The sequence below is a fragment of the Caloenas nicobarica genome, chromosome 6, assembly GCF_036013445.1.
Source record: "Caloenas nicobarica isolate bCalNic1 chromosome 6, bCalNic1.hap1, whole genome shotgun sequence".
NCBI classification, from domain to species: Eukaryota; Metazoa; Chordata; class Aves; order Columbiformes; family Columbidae; genus Caloenas; species Caloenas nicobarica.
Genome location: NC_088250.1, coordinates 14,157,050 through 14,175,779, shown reverse-complemented (window position 1 = coordinate 14,175,779; position 18,730 = coordinate 14,157,050).

Sequence of the window (18,730 nt, the reverse complement as noted above, 5' to 3'; positions counted from 1 at the left end):
ATTTTTCTATTTAGTGGCTCTGTTTTAAGGGGGCAACTCGTTTGATTGCTGCTTACTGGATCCTGCTCTCAGTTTGGTGTAAGTTTGGCAAGATTTAACCATGTGGCCCGAGCTGGTTTGTGCCAGGCAGGACTAAAGCTGAGTGTTTTAGGAAAGGATCCGTATTTTAGGGAAGCATCACTTCTGTGGACAAGGGAGGAGGAGGAGAAACCTATTATTTGATAAAGGTTCCCCCTTCCAACTCACAGCTTCCAGAGAAGACAACTGATTTTTATTTATTTATGAGAAGATCGTGGGTCAAAACCTATTTTGCTGTCCCATCAAACGGTAGTGTGGTAAGCAGGAGTGCAATGATGGCATCTCTGGTCTCTTAGGGAGTGCTATAATTCTGGCAGTGGTGTAAATCCGACACAATTAATTCATCAAGATAGTAAATGTTTTGTTCCTTGCAGATATTAAGCACTGGAACAGGCTGCCCGGGGCAGTGGTGGAGTCACCATCCCTGTAGGGGTTTAAAAGATGTGGAGATGAGGTTCTTAGGGACATGGTTTAGTGCCAGAGTTAGGTTATGGTTGGACTCGATGATCTTGAGGGTGTCTTCCAACAAAACGATTCTGTGATTCTATGATATTTGGGTGGCAGGTAGGTGTGCTCATGCAGATGGTAAAGTTTCCTGCGTGCTCTTCCTTCTCCCAGAGTCACTCTGGTGTCCTGAACGCACAAGGGCACAGAGGAGTAATGAGGCAAGGTTTCATCGGGAGCTGTCAAATGCAGAAATACGTAAGTTCAAGCAATATAACTTCGCTCAATTTGTAGCTGCTTGTGCTGGCCATACCTTGTATTTACGTGGTGCCACTGGAAACTATTTTTAAAGGTTAAAATTTAAACGAACACACAGTCCTGTGGACTAAAGCTGTTACAAGTGATAACATTTCCACTGTAGTTTGTTTTGTAGTACCTCAAGAAAAGCAGCTGATTGGAGCAATTTATTTTCATTCCCAAGGGAAAAAATAGCCTTAGAGCCTTTGAGCTCTAGAGGAAAAGCAACCCCAGCACTGGGCAGGAGCTATCTGCAGGCATGGAAACAAATGATAAAAACTTTCTCATCTTATCACTTCCCAGATGGGTTTCTGCTATTGGACGCAGACATGAAAGAGCTTCTATAGTCCTTCTGCCCAACATGGGAGCGTTAGCAACAATCCTGGCACGGTTTAAGAAATTGGTCGCCTTAGTCACTGCGTAGGACTCGACTGACTGATGAGATTGTAGGGAGGCACAAGGGCATGGGAATGGGGGGGCGAGAAGGGCCCAGGATTTGGAAGGGGTGGTATGTGGGGTGACTTCCACACACAGCATGAAGGGTCCCCAGGCAACCCTGCGTTTCATTTCACCCAAGTGTGAAGTGAATTGTACCACATCTGGGACATCTCGTACTTGTGGTCCACCAGTTGTGACTGTGTTGACCCCACACTTCTCTGTGGTGCAAGGCTGAGCCAGGCACAGGTGTCCAGGCCCCCAGGAGATCTGGAGGTCAGCCTTAATGACCCTTGTGACTCTTCATCCAGGCTGGGCTTTGGATCACCCCGTGGTAGCCTAGTCACACTGGTCACTATGGCATGAAGGCTCAAGAGAGGACTGGGCTTCAATGACAGGGAGGGTGAAAAAGGCCTGTGAAAAGGACCGACATGATGTGTTTGTGATGTATGTAGAGTATGGAGTGATAGGATGAGAGGAAATGGCCTCAAGTTGTGTCAGGGAAGGTTCAGATTAGATATCAGGAAACATTTCTTTATGGAAAGGGTTGTCAGGCATTGGAACAGGCTGCCCAGGTCAGTGGTGGAGTCACCATCCCTGGAAAGGTTTAAAAGACATATAGATGAGGTTCTTAGGGACATGGTTTAGTGCTGGAGTTAGGATGGTTGGACTTGATGATCTTAAGGGTCTCTTCCAACCAAAATGATTCTATGGAAATTTTCTGCAAATATTGACTTGTATTCTTCGAGGAGCAGGCGTAGGTGCAGGAATATTTCCATGGCCACATCTCTCTGATATCTCTATTCCACCGTAATCGAACACATAACTTGCTTGTCTTCCCAGATACTACATTATGGTTATTTTCTTCAGTAGTCCATTTCTTTGTGCATCAAAACAGAAATGCTGGTAGCAAAAGGAAGCAGTCGGGCCTAAACTGAGCCTCAAAATGACCCTCACGTCTCTCTCCAGTGTCTTTTATCCAGTTTGAACACATTGCCAGTAGATGCAGGCGTGTGCCAAGACTGGCTGGTTGGTCACAAAGGATCTGGGGCAGTAGCAGCCCAGAGATGCTTCAGGTCTTGGTCATTTACCAGTTCCTTGAGCGGCTTCCCATGCGTGTTGCACCACAGCAATGACAAAATTAGACTATTGATACAGTAAGATTACTTTCCCATGTGATGTGTATATATATATACACATATGACGCTGGTTTGACATCAGCTGAGAAAGCCCCTGAAGGGCAGTTAGTAGTGCGTACTGGAAATGGGTTCGTGTCTTTCTGCCTTTTTTTTTTAATATACAAGCAACACTTCTGTGTGTGTGCACAGTGGTCATTTTTTTCATGAGGTATAGATCTTATTTAAAAAATAACCATTTATTCACCTGTGCGAGCACGGGGAGGTACCTGGTGCAGATTTTATAGCTCCAGTTTCTGAGATGGACTGTTTGAGAGAGTGTCTGGGTCAAAATTGCTGAAGAAAAGAAGTCTGTTTAGGAGGAGATGAGGACTTGGTTCTTGTGCCTCCTTTTCCTACTAGGAAAATGCTCTTCACCCTTATAATGAAGGGGAATTTCCCACCCAGCTGCCTTTGTTTTGAGCTTGGATGGAGAAACTTCTCCCTATCCACCTCCCAGAGTACCAAACATCAGGCTTGATTGCAAGGTGCTGAGCAGGAATTTTAGCCTCAGGCATGGAAACAGTCCCTGGATTACAAAATCTCTAATTATTCTGCTGGCAAAGCCTGCTTATTCTCCCTGGGTTGCTGTGACACCAGATGCCAGGTGTCCTCCCTGCAGTGGAGGCACTGCTGGTGCTTTCCAGGCAGGGCAGTTGCTCTCTATAGCCCTTCTCCCTTCTCTCTTTCAGGCAGATCTGTTTTTTCAGGCACTCTTGCTATGTTTTCCTAACTCCAAAACCAGGTGGCTCTGTCTAATTATGCTTAATGCTTCTGGGTGCGTAATTGCAGGAGCCAGGTGAGAGTGCACTGTGGTTCTGCTTCCTCTTCTCTTTTATCCAGGGCTTCATTAACACCAGCTGATTGTCCTGTCATCATTTTGCTTGCATGCACGATTTACAGTCCCTTTCATCGCAAATTCATCATCCTTTACCTGCTCTGTTCAAGCTTTCTTGTGTTAAACAGAGAGAGATCCCGATGGCTGGGCTGGGCTTCCCGAAGTAGGTGTGGGATTAGGAGCTATGGGTGGCTACTGGCAGGGACTGGGAACAGCACTGGGAAGACCCCTCCTCTCACCCAGCCTGGCTGCTGTTGCATTCATCTCGTCCTGAAAAACAGAAATAAATAATAATAATAATAATTATGATGAAATACTTAAACAAATAGCTGCTGGGTGTTGTGGTGTTGCCTCCTGCTTCCCATTTCTTTTTGCTCTGTGTGGGCAGTTGTCACTTGTTTTCTTCTTTCAAATGTGACTGCAGTTGATGACTCTTGGTTAATGCACAAGACCCAAAATGTTTCCATTTGCAAAACCTAATGACTTACACCTGATGCAAATGCAATCCCCAGTGGTGCTGCACCTGCCTGGGAAACCACATCTCGCAGCCAGCCTTTGCTTTTCTGCCTTTACCCTTCACAGAAACAAGTATTTAAGGTTAGAACCTTTGACTGACACCTGCCAGAAATGGTGTCTGCTCCCCTCTGCCTGCCAGTGCTTCCTTGGAGACCTGTGGCCAGCGCGGGTCCAGCCCGGAGCTCTGCAGAGCTCGGATGTACCCACCTGCTTCCAGCCCAGTGGTTCTATCTCTGCAGAGCCTCCAGCCCAGCAAAAACGATGCTGCCAAAGGAGATTTCAGCTCAATTACCTATCCAGGGGCTCTGGAGCAGCTTTTCTCTAAATAGTAAGCAAAGAGCAGCTTTCCAGCAGAAGACATCCTTAGCTGCTGCAGAATGGGCTAAGGGAAGACTCGTCCGCAGGTGGCAGCAGAAATGACAGCTCACCGAGCTGAGGTGGCCACAAAGGCATGGGAAGGGGCTGCGGAAGGAGTAAGAGAGCATTGTTGAGCAAGGATGCTCCTGGCCGTGTTTCACGCTGGGAGCCTGCACGGATCATTTATCATCTGTCTTTACGAGCTTGCTCTAAACCTCTCCCTTGGGGAATCAAGGCTGCTTCATAATTCACAGGTTTTGGCCCTTATAAGATTTATTTTCCTACCAAACTCTTGTAGGAAGGGAAATATAGGGCAAGTGGGTTAGCTTTAGCAAGTATCAGCCTCTTGAACTGAAAACACGTTCTCTTTATCTCCTGTTCTACATCTTTGTAACTTCTCCAGTGACCTCCCTGACAGATCCCCACGAAGCAAAAAAACACATGGGGTTTGGTCTGGTTTATTCTGCAGAACAACTGCTTGCAAAATCAATGGTGGGTTGTTTTTCTCCTTTGCTGGAGCCAGAAATAGGTCAAGCAGCAAACCAGCATTGCTGAGGCAACCGTGACTGGTGTATGTAGGTGTGTTTCAGAGGTGGCCTCTCGCTGGGGTTCGTGTTCCCCTCCTGCCTAAAATCCCCGCTTCCGCTAGAAGCAGAAGGAAGTGAATTGTTTGCAGCAGAGAAATGAAACCACTTGGGTTTCCTTGAACAAAGAGGGGTAGGTTTTTCAATAGAAAATAGAACTAGTACATCCTCCTCCGATGCACTGCACCCGTGACACCCAGCTTTGCTTTTTCATGTCTGACATCTGTGCTTGGGAGTCTCGGCCCTTCGCTAAGACCCTGTCTAATTAGCGTTGTGCCTCGCCTGCGGTTAGGCTGCGTAAGGCAGAAAACCTTCTTAATGGGAGAGAGTGAGTGTCTTGCATTGCGTGAAGCTATTTTGGATCGCATATGGAGTTGTCAGGTCTATTCCAACTCACGCAAAAGTTAATTTGGTCACAGCAAGACAGCAATATTCACGGTATTTCAGGTCCACTCTTCAGTGAGGCTGTCCCACTTAATTTCCCTCAGAACATCCCAGCCCTGGTGATTGGCTTCACTTTCTGCAGATCTTTCAGATCTTTGCTCATCTCTTTTGAATGTTTGGCAGCATTTTCAGTGACACAGGCTGTAACAAACTGCTGCAAGGACTTTCACAAGCAGTCACTGCCTTGGAAAAAATAGGAGTCTGTTTTCTTGTGTGCCATGTGTCCCCCTGAGCGTGAACGCAACCCTTCGAAACATACCCAGTCAGGGTGTGAGGGTGGCAGCCCGTAGATCATTCAGTATTGCTCTTAATTGTTAGGGCATCGGAGCAGTAATTAGACACGTGCAATATTCTATTTCCTATCTATACTGCAGTTTTTAATATCAAACTGGCTTGCTTGGAAGGCTGAGTTCTCAGAGCTGAAAGCCGGGAGACACTGGGCAGCTGCCACTGATGTGCGTGGGCTGAGAACGGCTGGAACGTTCCTCTCTCTGCTTCTGATGAGCCGTCAAGTCAAATGGCAGAAGGAATTGTGGGCTTTCTACAGCCAAGGTCATAGGAAGGAATTTTTTAAAAAGCAAACAAACTGTTGGCCTGTTTTGGAAAATGCAAATGAGTAACCTGCTTTATTGCAGCATCTTAATGGGAGCTGCTCAGGGAGGGAAGCAAAGCAAGCCAGAGATGGGAAGTGACCTTCTAGAGCTCTCACCCTGGTGACACGTGGCTCTGTGACTAGTGCTGGCATTGCCACAAGCCCAGCAGAGCCCTTTCCTCCACTCAGTTAACACCTATCACGCTCATGTTTGTTGTCTCTACTTCCACCTCAAGGTCTTTTTTAACATCTCCTGTGCCAGCTGCTGCATCCTCCTTCCCTCTCACATCCTCGTATGTCCCAAATCTCCCTTCAATCGAGAAAATATGCGGCTAAGTTGAGGTTTCTCCAGTGTGACCTTGTAATTTCTCCTCTCTTTGAATTCCTCCACGTCCAAGGTCAGGCTTCTTTTCGATTTCAAGATCTTTCATGAGTCTACTTATCTTTGGGTTTTGCTCCTATGTGCTCTCCTGTGATCCAACATTGTCTTTCTTTCTTTTCCAACACAGCATCTTTTTTTGGTTGGTTTTTTGGCTTTTTTCCCATTGTACCTGCTATACTACTCTGTCCTTTGGATCACTTCAGTAGCAAACTCTTGCAACCTCCACCATCTAGAAGTGTCCCTGGCCTCCCTCAGACAGGGCAGCTGGTTGTATCTTCACCACTTTCGGGGATTTGGAACCAGTTCAGCATTAAAGTAGAAACCAGCCTGGGTTAAATAAAAATGAACTTGCATTTTTGCACGCTGAACTAACTTATGGACTCATGGAACTGTGTTTAACTCTGAACCCTGGAAAAAAAATATGTGTTTTACCTGGGAGCTTAAAGAACTGGAAGTCTCATGATGGAGCATCTTCAAAACTAATTTGATTTGCACACAGGTCTGATATTTATTCAGACTGAATCATCTGTGATGTTTTTGGAACTCACTGATCAAACTCAGCGTTGGAGAGAAGCTAATTTCTCTGCTCCATTCATGTTTGGTACGGTCAGTGTAATATCACTTTCTTTTTATGAAACCTGTAGGTTGACTTTGTATAGTATGTGCAAAGAAAAATGGCTTTTACCCACTCGTGTTGTTAAGGATGGTTATTAGGGCAGGCATAAGGAACAGGCAGCCAGGAACGCGATCCCATTGCAACACACAGGGTATGAACACAGAGCCGTACACTGGCCCCCCTTTATATTACAGTCTAATTACAGTCTGTCACAGGCAACAAACCATTTTTTCCATAATGGAAGCCACACATACTGTGTATTATACAGTATGCTAAAAGATATTGTGAGAGCTGGAGAGAAAAAAGCCCCTGACTTTTCGTTTGTGATGAATTTTTATTGGTATGTATAATTTACCTATTCAATAAAGGGTAGTTATTCCCATATTGACCTGCAGGATTTTAATAAAGGGTAACTGTGGACTGACAATCTTCTTCAAACTCTCTTACTTTAAAAGTAACGGATATTAGGCTATCACAAACAATATTCTAATAATATTCTGTTAACAGGGGAGGTTTTTTAAATTTTTTTTGTAGAAATGAGAGATTTTTACACCATTTTTCCTATCTCTATTATGTGTACTCCTATATGAAGGGTTTTGCTCCTGTTTGTTGCTAATTCGATACTTGCGTCAGCGCTGTGGTTTGTCCTTTATATCCTAGTATTCTGGGGTTGGAACAACAAAGAATGCTGGTTATTTGTGAGCCTAAAGTATTTAAAGGCAAGGGTCTGATGAGAAAGCTTTGATAGCAGTGGAGTGGCTGGGGATGGAGGTGAATGGCGAATATTAGCATCGGCGGCTGCTGCTTTTTGTAAAGTTATTTTTAAGGCAGTAATCATTTCATGCAGAGCTCAGTCCAGCTGAGCAACATTAAAAGGAAGACAGTATTTAATCCAAAAGCAAAGCCTCTGCAGAAAATAAGGACAGTGCAACACAAAAGACGGATGCAATGATTGTTCTACATCAGCATCTTTCCATTCTGGCCCCAGTATCGGTCAAGAAGCACAGGCTGTTCTCTGCAAATAACCAAGTGAAATCAAACTAACAGAGAGTGATACATGAACATGACCATGTAGTGAGAACTATTTCATTTTTTTGGCTAGGTCATGCGAAACAGGAGCTGAAGAGCATGCAGCTCTCACAGCCATAGTGTTCAGCGCACAAGCTGAGGGTTCAGGTGCTAATTACTCTTCCACTGCAGCTAAAAAAACGATTAAAAAAGGAGAGGATTGTTCTGGGTGGCCTGTAAAAGGAATGGGAGGGCTGTTAAGAAGCTAATAGTCATTGCTACAAACACAGCTGATTCAGCTTTGCTATCACTCGGAAGGAATGCTGCGGAACAGCCTCTTCGAGGAAAGCTTGGAGGTCAGCCTGAGGGAGCCTGAAGTCACTCGCTGCAGCAGAGACAGGTTTTTGCTCCAGACAGATTTCAGTTAGAAGGCGTTGTGAAGGAGGCCCTTGGCTGAGGCTGGTGGAGCTGCTCCTCGGTGTGCATGACCACCACAGACGTGCTGAAGACCTTGCTTGGTGGCAGCCACCTCTGTGCAGTGCTCCAGAGAGCCATATGAGTTACTACGCAGGGATAAAGCAGAACAGAATATATGCATAAAGACAGGCACGATGCAGAACTGAGTACACGCTGCATCGCAGCTGTCCATGAGGAGAGCATGAGCTGAGACGAGTGGTGGTCGTGCACTGCCTAGCTGTCCCAGGCACTTGGACCAGAGCACTGCCTGCATCTCTTGGTCCCTTTGGGGATGCTGTCTCCCGTGGGTGAGCCGGACACTGCTGGTGGGCAGCGAGGCAGGACCACACTGACCCCCCTGAGGGTCTCCTGGCTTGCAGGACCTGGTTCTGCTGCCTGGTAGACACCTTGTGAGCTCTGTGCTCATCCTGGGTAACAGAAGAGGGGAAAAGGGCACCTCAAACTCCAGCCCAGCTGCCTGAAAGCCGCAGGTCATGTTTTCAGAGGGTTGTGCTTCCATTGCTGCATACGTGAGCCAGCTCAGGCTGTCTGGGTGGAGGAGGAGGGCAGAGACCTGGAAGCCTGGCCAGCTCCTGGCCCCTGAGGTCCACCATGACCTCAGCCCAGGTGCTGGTGGCACCGAGGTCTTGCTCCACCCTGCAGCTTCTGCCTTTTTCAGGTCATTCTGGTGCCTGCTCTCTACGTCCTGATGTCAGATTAAGAGGTGTATAGTGTGTTTAGCCGTAGTTTAGCACTTTCCTTGTAGTTATTTGGTGAGTGTATTTGCCTGGGTGTATTTACATCAAGCTGTTCTGGAAATGGCTCCTGTGTTTACTGTTGGATGTAAAATAAAAGAGCTACTGACCAAAAAAGCTTGATGGGAAGAAAAATGATAGTTCATTCAATTCAAAGAGGCCCCTTTCCCCTTGTTCTGATTCCCCCTTTTTGTGCTTTACAGTGGCTGTAATATTGATGTTATTGTAGATACATTTGACAGTATTTTGGCATAGTTCACGTAGGAAGATTGATCCATCATGGGAAAATGCTGGCACACGCTGCAGGTGGTGAAAAACCTTTGTGAGAATCCACTTTGGGTCACCTTATTTGCATGAAACTGGCTCATTTTGGGCAAGTCCAATCTTTCCTCTCCAGTGCCAGGCTGCCAGAAGAGGGCAGGCATGGCAGGCACCTGCCGGAAAGGAGAAACCCTCCACAGACAGGTGAGAAACATAAATCCACCATGTAAAAGCATAATAGCAAACAACCTCGCAGCACGTCTAACGCCTGCTCGTTGAAATTTGAGAGGCAGCAAATTGGCTGCATTTCCAGGTGTGGATGTGAAGTAACAACCGATATCCAGAGACCTGCTGGACTTCAGGGTTCTTAAAAAAATGAATCCAGCATCACAGCTTGAGCCTCTCTTTAATTATTTCTCAGTGACATGTCTCTGCTTGCTCCTGGAGCTGACCTGCAGGCTTTTTAGTGTGTGCAGGCATCCCAAGATGAGTGATGAAAAAAATCGGGTGGAAGGTTATATTTTATTCTCTGTCTTCTCGGAGCAGGTGAGCCGGAACTTCTCGACTGCAGCTGAGCAGGCTGTGGGGGTCAGGTTCTGCAGTCCTGGTATCGCTTCCCAAAAATCAGTAGTGGTTTCAGCAGCTCTCTGCTCCTGCAAGCCAGCATTGGCAGGGGATCTGCTGACTGCACCCTGATATTGATATACAGGGAACGATGGCTTCTGTCAAAGCACATCAGTGATTCTCCTGGGAAATGAACACAGCAAACCCTACAAAAGCAGTGCTTTCTATTCGTTTTGACATAGTTCAGTGGTTTGTAAGTGTACACGGTGTGCTGTTAGAGCATCTTCTGCTTCACGGGGCAGTTGCTTATAGGACTTCAGTGTTTCCCCTGGCACCCCTAGGAACTGAATTAGAAATAAAGCTACAACATTATGTTAGGGTAAGCTTGATTAACGAGGTAGTCCCCCCTACCTGCTGCAAGGCAAGGACAGTCACCTGGGAGCCTCTGGGCACAGTTCCCTTTAGGGTGAGAGTGCCTCTAGCTCCTGGTGAGGCTTTCGATGGGGTTGAAGTGACCTCAGAAACTGATCAACACCTTGTTCCTTTGCAGTCAACCCTTGTGAGCTCGCTATGTGATGACAGAGGTGCATGGCCACGAGTTGAGTGCTTTGCCCCAAACAAGTCTGATCCTTGCTTGACTAACCTGAGGTTCTTAGGGACATGGTTTACAGGTAGACTTGGCAGTGTTGGGTTAACAGTTGGACTCAATCTTAAAGGTCTTTCCTAACCAAAACAATTCCATGATCCATCAGTCTTCTGGAGTTATTGTCTCAGGAATGGTGCCATGTTATGTGGCTACAGGGTGTCTAGATGGCAGAGCAGAGCAAGTTCTCCTGTATCTGCCTGCCAAAGATAGTACACGAGTAGTGTTAAAAGCAGAGACATCACAGGAGATTGGGTTCCTCACTCTTCTGTCTTGCCTCTCATGGGAATTTAAAGACCCGAGAGAAAAGGATACAGGCTGCTGCAAGCTGTGAAGGACATCTGATGTAAACGCTGTGTTTGGTTTTGGGCCCCACACTATGAGAAAGACCTTGAGGTGCTGGAGCAAGTTCGGAGAAGGGAACAGAGCCAGCGAAGGGTCTGGAGCACAAGTCTGATGAGGAGCGGCTGAGGGACCTGGGGGTTCAGCCTGGAGAAAAGGAGGCTGAGGGGAGACCTGATCGCTGTCTGCAACTGCCTGAAAGGAGGTTGGAGCATGGAGGGTGTTGGTCTCTTCTCCCAAGCAACAAGTGACAGGATGAGAGGAAATGGCCTCAAGTTGCACCAGGGGATGTTTAGGTTGGATATTAGGAAAAATTTATTCATGGAAAGAGTTGTTGGGCATTGGAACAGGCTGCCCAGGGCAGTGGTGGAGTCACCATCCCTGAAGGGGTTTAAAAGACACATAGATTAGGTTCTTAGGGACATGATTTAGAGGAAGAGTTGACAGTTAATGGTTGGACCTGATGATCTTTTCCAACCAGAATGATTCTATGATTACTGACCACAGGGCAAAGAAAAGGGTTTGAGAGGTCCCCAGAGCTGTGGGACCTTGGCTGCGAGGTGTGCCGAGTTGTTCTGCTTCCCTGTAGGTACGTACCTGCATTAAAACTGTGCTGTGACTCACTGCTAATGTATATCCAAATCTAAAGGAGTCATCAAATGTCCTGGTTAGGTGCAGAGGCTGGGAGGCGGAAGAAATTAAATGTTTCGTGGGTTTTTAGGAGCATCCTTGGAAACTTGAGGATCTAGCAGAGCAAGTGAGCAGAAGTGAAGTGGAAATCTACTTAATAACAAAAATCATTAATACCAAGACATCGTTCCAGTGCTTTGTGATAGAAAAAAAAATAATTAGCTGATAGCACAAACAAATGGAAGATCATGGATGATTAAAATTATAATTAAAGCATGGGAATGACACCGGCATCACAGACATCTCTGCTGACTATTTGAACAGTGCATTAAACAAAGTCAATCGTTTCTTCGCAATAATAGTATTTAGAGTAACACAATGGGAATGCAAGGCATTTCGCTGCGGGCAGCCTGGTGTTTTAAAACATACTTACAGCAGTAACATCCAGAAAGAATAGGTATGGTGTGTGTTGAAAAAATGGTTCACACCACTGTTAAATTTCCGGATGCCAGGCTTTAGTATAATAAGCAGCAGCAAAGAAAATGAAAACGAGGGAGGATGTTGAACAAGGGCTTTAAAAAGAGGATTTGCTATAGAGAGTTAGAGCAGGATGATTCTGATTATGTTACTGTACCAGATAAAATGAAGCTGGGGGGATTCATAATTATAAACGTCTATAATCCATGAAAAACAATTTAAAGATAAGGTGATAGAATACTATTAGCGACTTCAGGCAAAGCTTCCCTATTTGTGGTCATTATTAGTCACCTTCTTTGGATATAATTAAAAAAACCCCACAACATATAGCTCTGTTTCAATGCACAGTAGGAAAGGAAAAACTGATTTTTCTTTTGCTCTCAGGGGCTAAACTTCCTTCTAACTGTGTGTGGGGTTTTTGCTTGTTTTGTTTTGTTTTTTAAAAAAAGGCGGCTTCAAAATTGGGCTGCGAAAGTGTTAGTAGCCCTGGGAAAATTTAAAAGGTACTAGAAAAGAATAAGGAGCGCCATCACCAGCCATGCCACCCTCTGCAATATTGTGAGGAGGTAAATAGGTGCTCCATTTCCATTTTGTCTTTTCAGGATAAACAGGGGATGCTCAAAGATATGAAAACCAAGAAATATTCAGAATTAATAAGTGTAAATCCTTGCCACAAAATACCATTTGATCAAAGAGGTTAGTAAGATGTAGGAGAGATCATGAAGTGAAGTTCATAGCCCTTGCCAGTGAGTTGTACCAGCCCCATGACACATCCACCTCTTCTCTAACAGGTCGAAGAACTGCATTTTCTGTTTGGTATTTTTCTGAAAGAACCTGTTACCATTTCTTTTCTGTTTCATTTCACTTAGTACTGTTCACTTACAATTTGGGGTTGTTAGTCTGCTCCAAGATGAGAGTTTCCATACTCCAGGTACCCGATCTTAATAAAAGTACCCACCCAACAGATCAAATATGTAACGAGTGATAGGACAAGAGGAAAAGGCCTCAAATTGCACCAGGGGAGGTTCAGACATGATATGAGGAAAAAATTCTTCCTGGAAAAGGTTGTCGGGCATTGGAACAGGCAACAGGTCACCATCCCTGGAGGGGTTTAAAAGATGCGGAGATGAGGTTCTTAGGGACGTGGTTTAGAGGTGAACTTGGCAGTGTTGGCTTAACGGTTGGACTTGATGATCTTGAAGGTCTTTTCCAACCAGAACAATTCTATGATTCTATGATCTTTTCATCTGCTTTTCATTCACAGGTACAGATCCAGCTGATAGGCTGAGCTAGCAAAGCTTTGTTGTTAGTTTGGAAAAACCATGTCTCCACTGTGCTGTTCCGCTGAGGCTCGGCCCGGTTTGCAAGCTGAGCTCTGCCTGAGCCTTGGCCCACAGCCCAGAGCTGCCACCGCAGGGCACGGCTTTGAGATCAGCGGCCTCTCCCCAGTAAAGTACCAGTGCCCTCCAGTTTGGACAGTGCTGGCAAATGTGGAGCAGTGCCAGGATCAGTCCACCTCACTGGTCACAGGAATGCATTTAGTCCAATATCCTCTATTAATCTCTCGTTAGTGAGGCACTGAGGGAAGCAGCTGCTTTGCTTTGAGGCCTATCCAATGGTGTCACCAGACAGTATGTCCGTGATCCCCCATACACAGAAAGGCGGGGAGATTCACTCTGGACATGAGGAAAAATTTTTGACACTGAGAATGGTAAGACCCTGTCCCAGGTTGCCCAGAGAGGTGGTGGATGCCCCATCCCTGGAGACATCCCAGGCCAGGCTGGACGGGGCTCTGAGCAACCTGATCTGGGTGAAGATGTCCCTGCTCATGGCAGGGGTGGCACTGGGTGAGCTTGCAAGGTCCCTTCCAACCCAAACCATTCTGTGATTCTATGAGTACTTTGTTGACACCACAGGAAGGCTAAACTTCTTGATTTTAGGTGTATCAAACTTCGCTTTGTGCAGGTGGTGTGGCCAGATGCTGATCTCCATTATGCCAGTGGAATGTTGATTATGATTGAATTACTCCAAGACAGAACAGCAGGAACAGAGCAGAAACTGGTGAGGCTTTGGCCATGTTTCCAGGTGTATCTAACAGGAAACATCAACAAACCCACAACTAAGAGGTCCTTTGCCTTGCCTGCGAAGTTATCAGAAAAGTACTGGGCATATGGAAGAAAAGGGTAAGAGACCTTAAAGAGGTTCTTCCTTAAGGATGCTGGTGCCTCTTGCATATGTTTTGCTTGTTCATTCAGAAAGCAGATCTTCCTTGGGAAAAAAAGAAGAAATGCGCCATGGAATCCAGCTGGTTTTAATGCCCTTGAAATCTTCTGGTTGTATTTTTTTAAAGATTAAAGTGATGGGAAATAAATAGATACAGTGCTGTACACAGAAAATGGGGAAGACAGCATGAAAGTGCTGCTGGGAGAGTGGTGTTCTCTTTAGAATAGCAGGAAAGAAAATATACGCAGGAGGAATCTTCAGTTAAGATAGTATAAGGAAGCAAATACTTGAGGAACCAGTAGATCAACTAGATAAGGGTAGAATAAATGTAATTGAAAGACCAATTTCTTGTTGTAGTGTGTTACAAACACCAGAGCGCAGGGCTGCATTTGATGATGGACTATACAGCACAAAGTTGGAAAAGAGGCAGTAGCTCTCTTTAAAGCTCACTAAAAGATAAATAAATCACAAAGGTTATTGTATCATACTGTCAGCGAGGTTTTGAATAAGTAGGTACAATTATTTTAGGCGTGAAGAAAATATAAGAAGTACCTACCCCCAAGGGCTGTCATTTTCTCAACAAATGTGCTGGCAGAAAAAGTCAAGCAGAGACATAAATATATTAGGATGGGAAAAAATGTGCTAGTGAAAAGTTTGTGATGCTGTTAAAAGTGCCCTGTACAGAGAAGCAGATCCCAGAGGAAGACTTTAATAGAGGGATAAAAAACAAACAAACAACAACAGCAAAAAAATAAACCACCACCAAAAAAACCCCAACAAGTTTTACATATGGCAATGAAGATGGGATACAGGGCATAAAGCAATATAAGTACCAACAGTGAGTTTTTTAGCAGATTACCAAAGGAAGAATAACATTTATTTCTCTGTTAGGGAAAGTAAATGTAAAGCAATGGAGAAATGTCTAAAGTAAAGAAAGACAGATGTGGCAGATCAGGCTTTCACACTTAGATTCAAATGGTATGGGTAAGTGGGAGGATAAGTTAAACCTACAACTTGAATTTTAAAATAGTCCTAGTGACTTAGGAACATGCTAGTTAAGCGCAATCTAATGAAATACTGTAGAGGGCAGTCCATGTCTCTCATTTACAGGGTGCACAGCAATTTCCAGTCTCGTGCCAAGCTTGCCTCTGGCCTACCAATGCGAACCCTAAATTGTCTTGATTGTTATTGTTCTCTGTTTCTGGAGCTATTTCTGTTAGTTTGTCATTTGCAATTTTTTTTTTTTTAAAGTTGAGTGTTGCATCTGGAAGGAGGAAATTTGTGGAGGCGTTCTGGTTTGGTTTTGGTGGGAGGGGTTGTTGGTTTGTTTGTTTGTTTTTTAAGTTCTTGAGAGAGCGATGCTCATTCTATAGCAGCTCTGCAATGTCAGGCATGGATGCTGGGGCGTTCCACCTCTCCCACGCACGGACCAAGCCCTGCTGTCCCCCTTTCTTCCAGGGCTAGTTTGCAGTGCCTGGCAGCAGCGGGTGTTGAAGCACGTGAGTATAGCGTAGTTAAAGTTTGAGGAAAAAAAAAATAAAAATCCTCTTCTGTCTATCCCTTAGAAAAGCAAATCGTCGTGGTTACTGTAGTAACCATGATCTCATCGTCCGGCAGACAGGAGTCCTGCACGGTCAGGGCCGCCGTCGTGAAGTGTTGCATGTGAATGTCTGCAGCAAATGGGGCTTGGGTAGCATTTCCAAATTCATCTGGGACACCCCTTTGCCCCAGGGCACGACTGGCTCTACCTTCACCAGGCGGGTGCTTGTCTAACTCTGGCTGTAAAATCTCCAGTGATGGGGAAGTGAATGTTTTTCCTTGTTGCAGCTGTAGCCTGTCTCGTGGCCTGCGGTGTGAAATGGATGGCATTTTCATGTAATTTTTATATTCACTGGTGTAATTGCAGCTCCTGTCACTGGTTGTTTAATAGATCGCACTAATGACCAACCATTTGGGTAGTGATCTTTGTCATCTTCGTTTTAATGTTGTGGGAGCTGGAGTATAATCATGTAATGCTGAGGAGGTGGTGAACAGCAGAGCTGTCCTCTGACTTTCCATGGCTGGAGAGCACCTGGGCAGACTTAAAATACGTCCTTTTCTATCTATTCTATTGGGCTGTATTCCCTGTTTATAGAATTGACTCTCTCCCAAGCTTGAATAGTATCAACTTGTTCCTGTTTGTGACTCATTTCCTTCATTTTGGCTTTTAAATTTGCTGTCATCACTAAATAATAAATCTAGGATAAGACCAGGTTGTGAGAATATCTTGAGGAAGAAAGGGCCACTGAAGTAACTGCTGACCAGAAGGCGTAACATGTTTATTAGATGCAACAGAAGAAGAAAAGAGGTCATTTTAACTGAGTCAATACCCTGAGCATAAGTGATCCACTTATTTGTTCAAACAGTTTAGCTTCCCATTACCGGCATGCTTTATTTTCAACTAAGGCACTCCCCATTTCCAGCCATATCAGTAAGCAAACTGGTAACAGCAGAAGAAATACCATTTCAAGGAAAGCTCTCCAGTCCTGTGATAATTTTTTTTTTTCTGTTTTCTCCTTTCGCATCCCACTCCTGATGGTACCTCGGCCCCTCACCCTGACAAGCAGGTTGGATGCAGATGCTGCCCCATCGTGCCCTGCAGCAGGATGGAGATGAGATGATTTGGCTGCTTTGCGGTGCTTTTATATCTCATCCTTTGGTCCATTCGTCACCCCTCTGTGAGTAGGTGGGTTACAAATGCTTTTGCAGACTTTCTGCTTTTTCATTTTTTAAAAAATTTATTTTATTTTAATTTATTTAATGAAAAGTACAGAGGTTTTTTATTATTATTTCTTTAGCTCCTAAAGGTGTTTTTTTTGGTTTTGCCCATTTGCACTTTGGGATTTTCCCAGGTAAGCTCCGTTGTCTTCGTTTTGCCTGGGCTGCGCTTTAGTTTCCTGAAGTTCAGGTATAAAGCTCAAAGCGATGTGTGAACTTTGCCATTTGGCTATAAGGCTCATCCCTCCCCCGCCTTACGTCCCTCTCCTCTTGTTTCTGGATAGAAATGAGATCAGCTTCAAGGCTTGGCGTAATTTCTTGTGCAGCCTCCACGCTGCGTTTAAGGATTTTAATGGTTGCACAGACATCACTAAGAGCTCCCTTCCTTACCTCTAGAAACTCTGCGGCTTCTCCCATCCTGCCTATTTCTCTAGTGCTTATTGAAATTTTTGCATCAGAAGTGAAACTCATTCCTTCCTGAAGATACGGAAATTTAATGATCACTCAGTGAGGGTCACTGGGTTTCTCCATGGACCTGTTTCCCTCCGCCGAGCTGGACACCATTTGAGACCTAGGGCTTGCAGGCAGCGCTTGGAAGAGCCCGAAGAGGCTGGAGGTGTTGTTGCTAATTATTATAGTTATCACTGAGGTAAAGGTATCAGTGACCAGGGTTTTTGGCTGGAGTTTTGTGTGTTTAAATTATAATAGGGCTAGTGAACACACAGGACCTTTTTTTGTTAAAGGTGCCTCCTACTTAAGGAAACATTACACAAAAACTAAATTGTCCCCAGATAGTTTTAGTTGGGAGTATTTGGGTAATACACAGAGCAACAGCTTATTAAAATGGAAGAAGCAAACAAAAATAATAATGATGAAAGGGACCCTTGATTCAAAGCGATATTGCTTGCCTTACAGCATCGACATTTGTGTCAATACCGTATTAGTGGTAATCAAATTCCTCATTGTCTGCTGCAATGTAACCAACTCCTCGGGTATAAAACTCCATTAATCATGGAGGTGTGCTCTGTGTGTCTGTGTTGGTGGGAAGATAAATTAGCTGGCGCTCTGCAGATCTGCTGAAAGAGAGGAGGGCGTGTGTTGAGTATAGATGGAGAAGAATAAGCAAAACCTACTCCTAGATCTTTTTCCTTGACATTTTATCTGCGCCAAGCCAAAGAATGGTTCAGAGACTGTAATTTTATTAAGTATCCTGCATCATTTGGAATCATTTTTTTTTTTCATTTTAGAGCAAAAGAAAGTGTATTTCTATGCTTAAGGAAACAGGTTGCAGGAGGCGAGTTTCTGTAAATCTGCAAATTGTACAGACCAGCTTAAAATGGGAGCGTGCTGCTAAATGTCATAGTTGTCTTGGTCCTGACAGAAGCCGCAATGCTGTCAGCAGACTCTGGAGACCTAAGTCTGCCAAGGACCTCTTGCATGATGTTCGGTGGGTCACTTCATTTTGCTCTACCTTGCTTCCCCTGTCTGAAGCTTGGAGAAAAGGAGGCTGAGGGGACACCTTCTTGCTGTCTGCAACTGCCTGAAAGGAGGTTGCAGCATGGAGGGTGTTGGTCTCTTCTCCCAAGTTAACAAGTGACAGGATGAGAGGAAATGGCCTCAAGTTGTGCCAGGGGAGGTTTAGATTGGATATTAGGAAACATTTTTTGATGGAAAGGGTTGTCAGGCATTGGAACAGGCTGCCCAGGGCAGTGGTGGTGTCACCATCCCTTGAGGTGTTTAAAAGGCATTTAGACGAGATTCTTAGGGACATGGTTTAGTGCTCCGGTTAGGTTACGGTTGGACTTGATGATCTTAACAGTCTCTTCCAACCAAAATGATCCTATGGCTCTACGAAA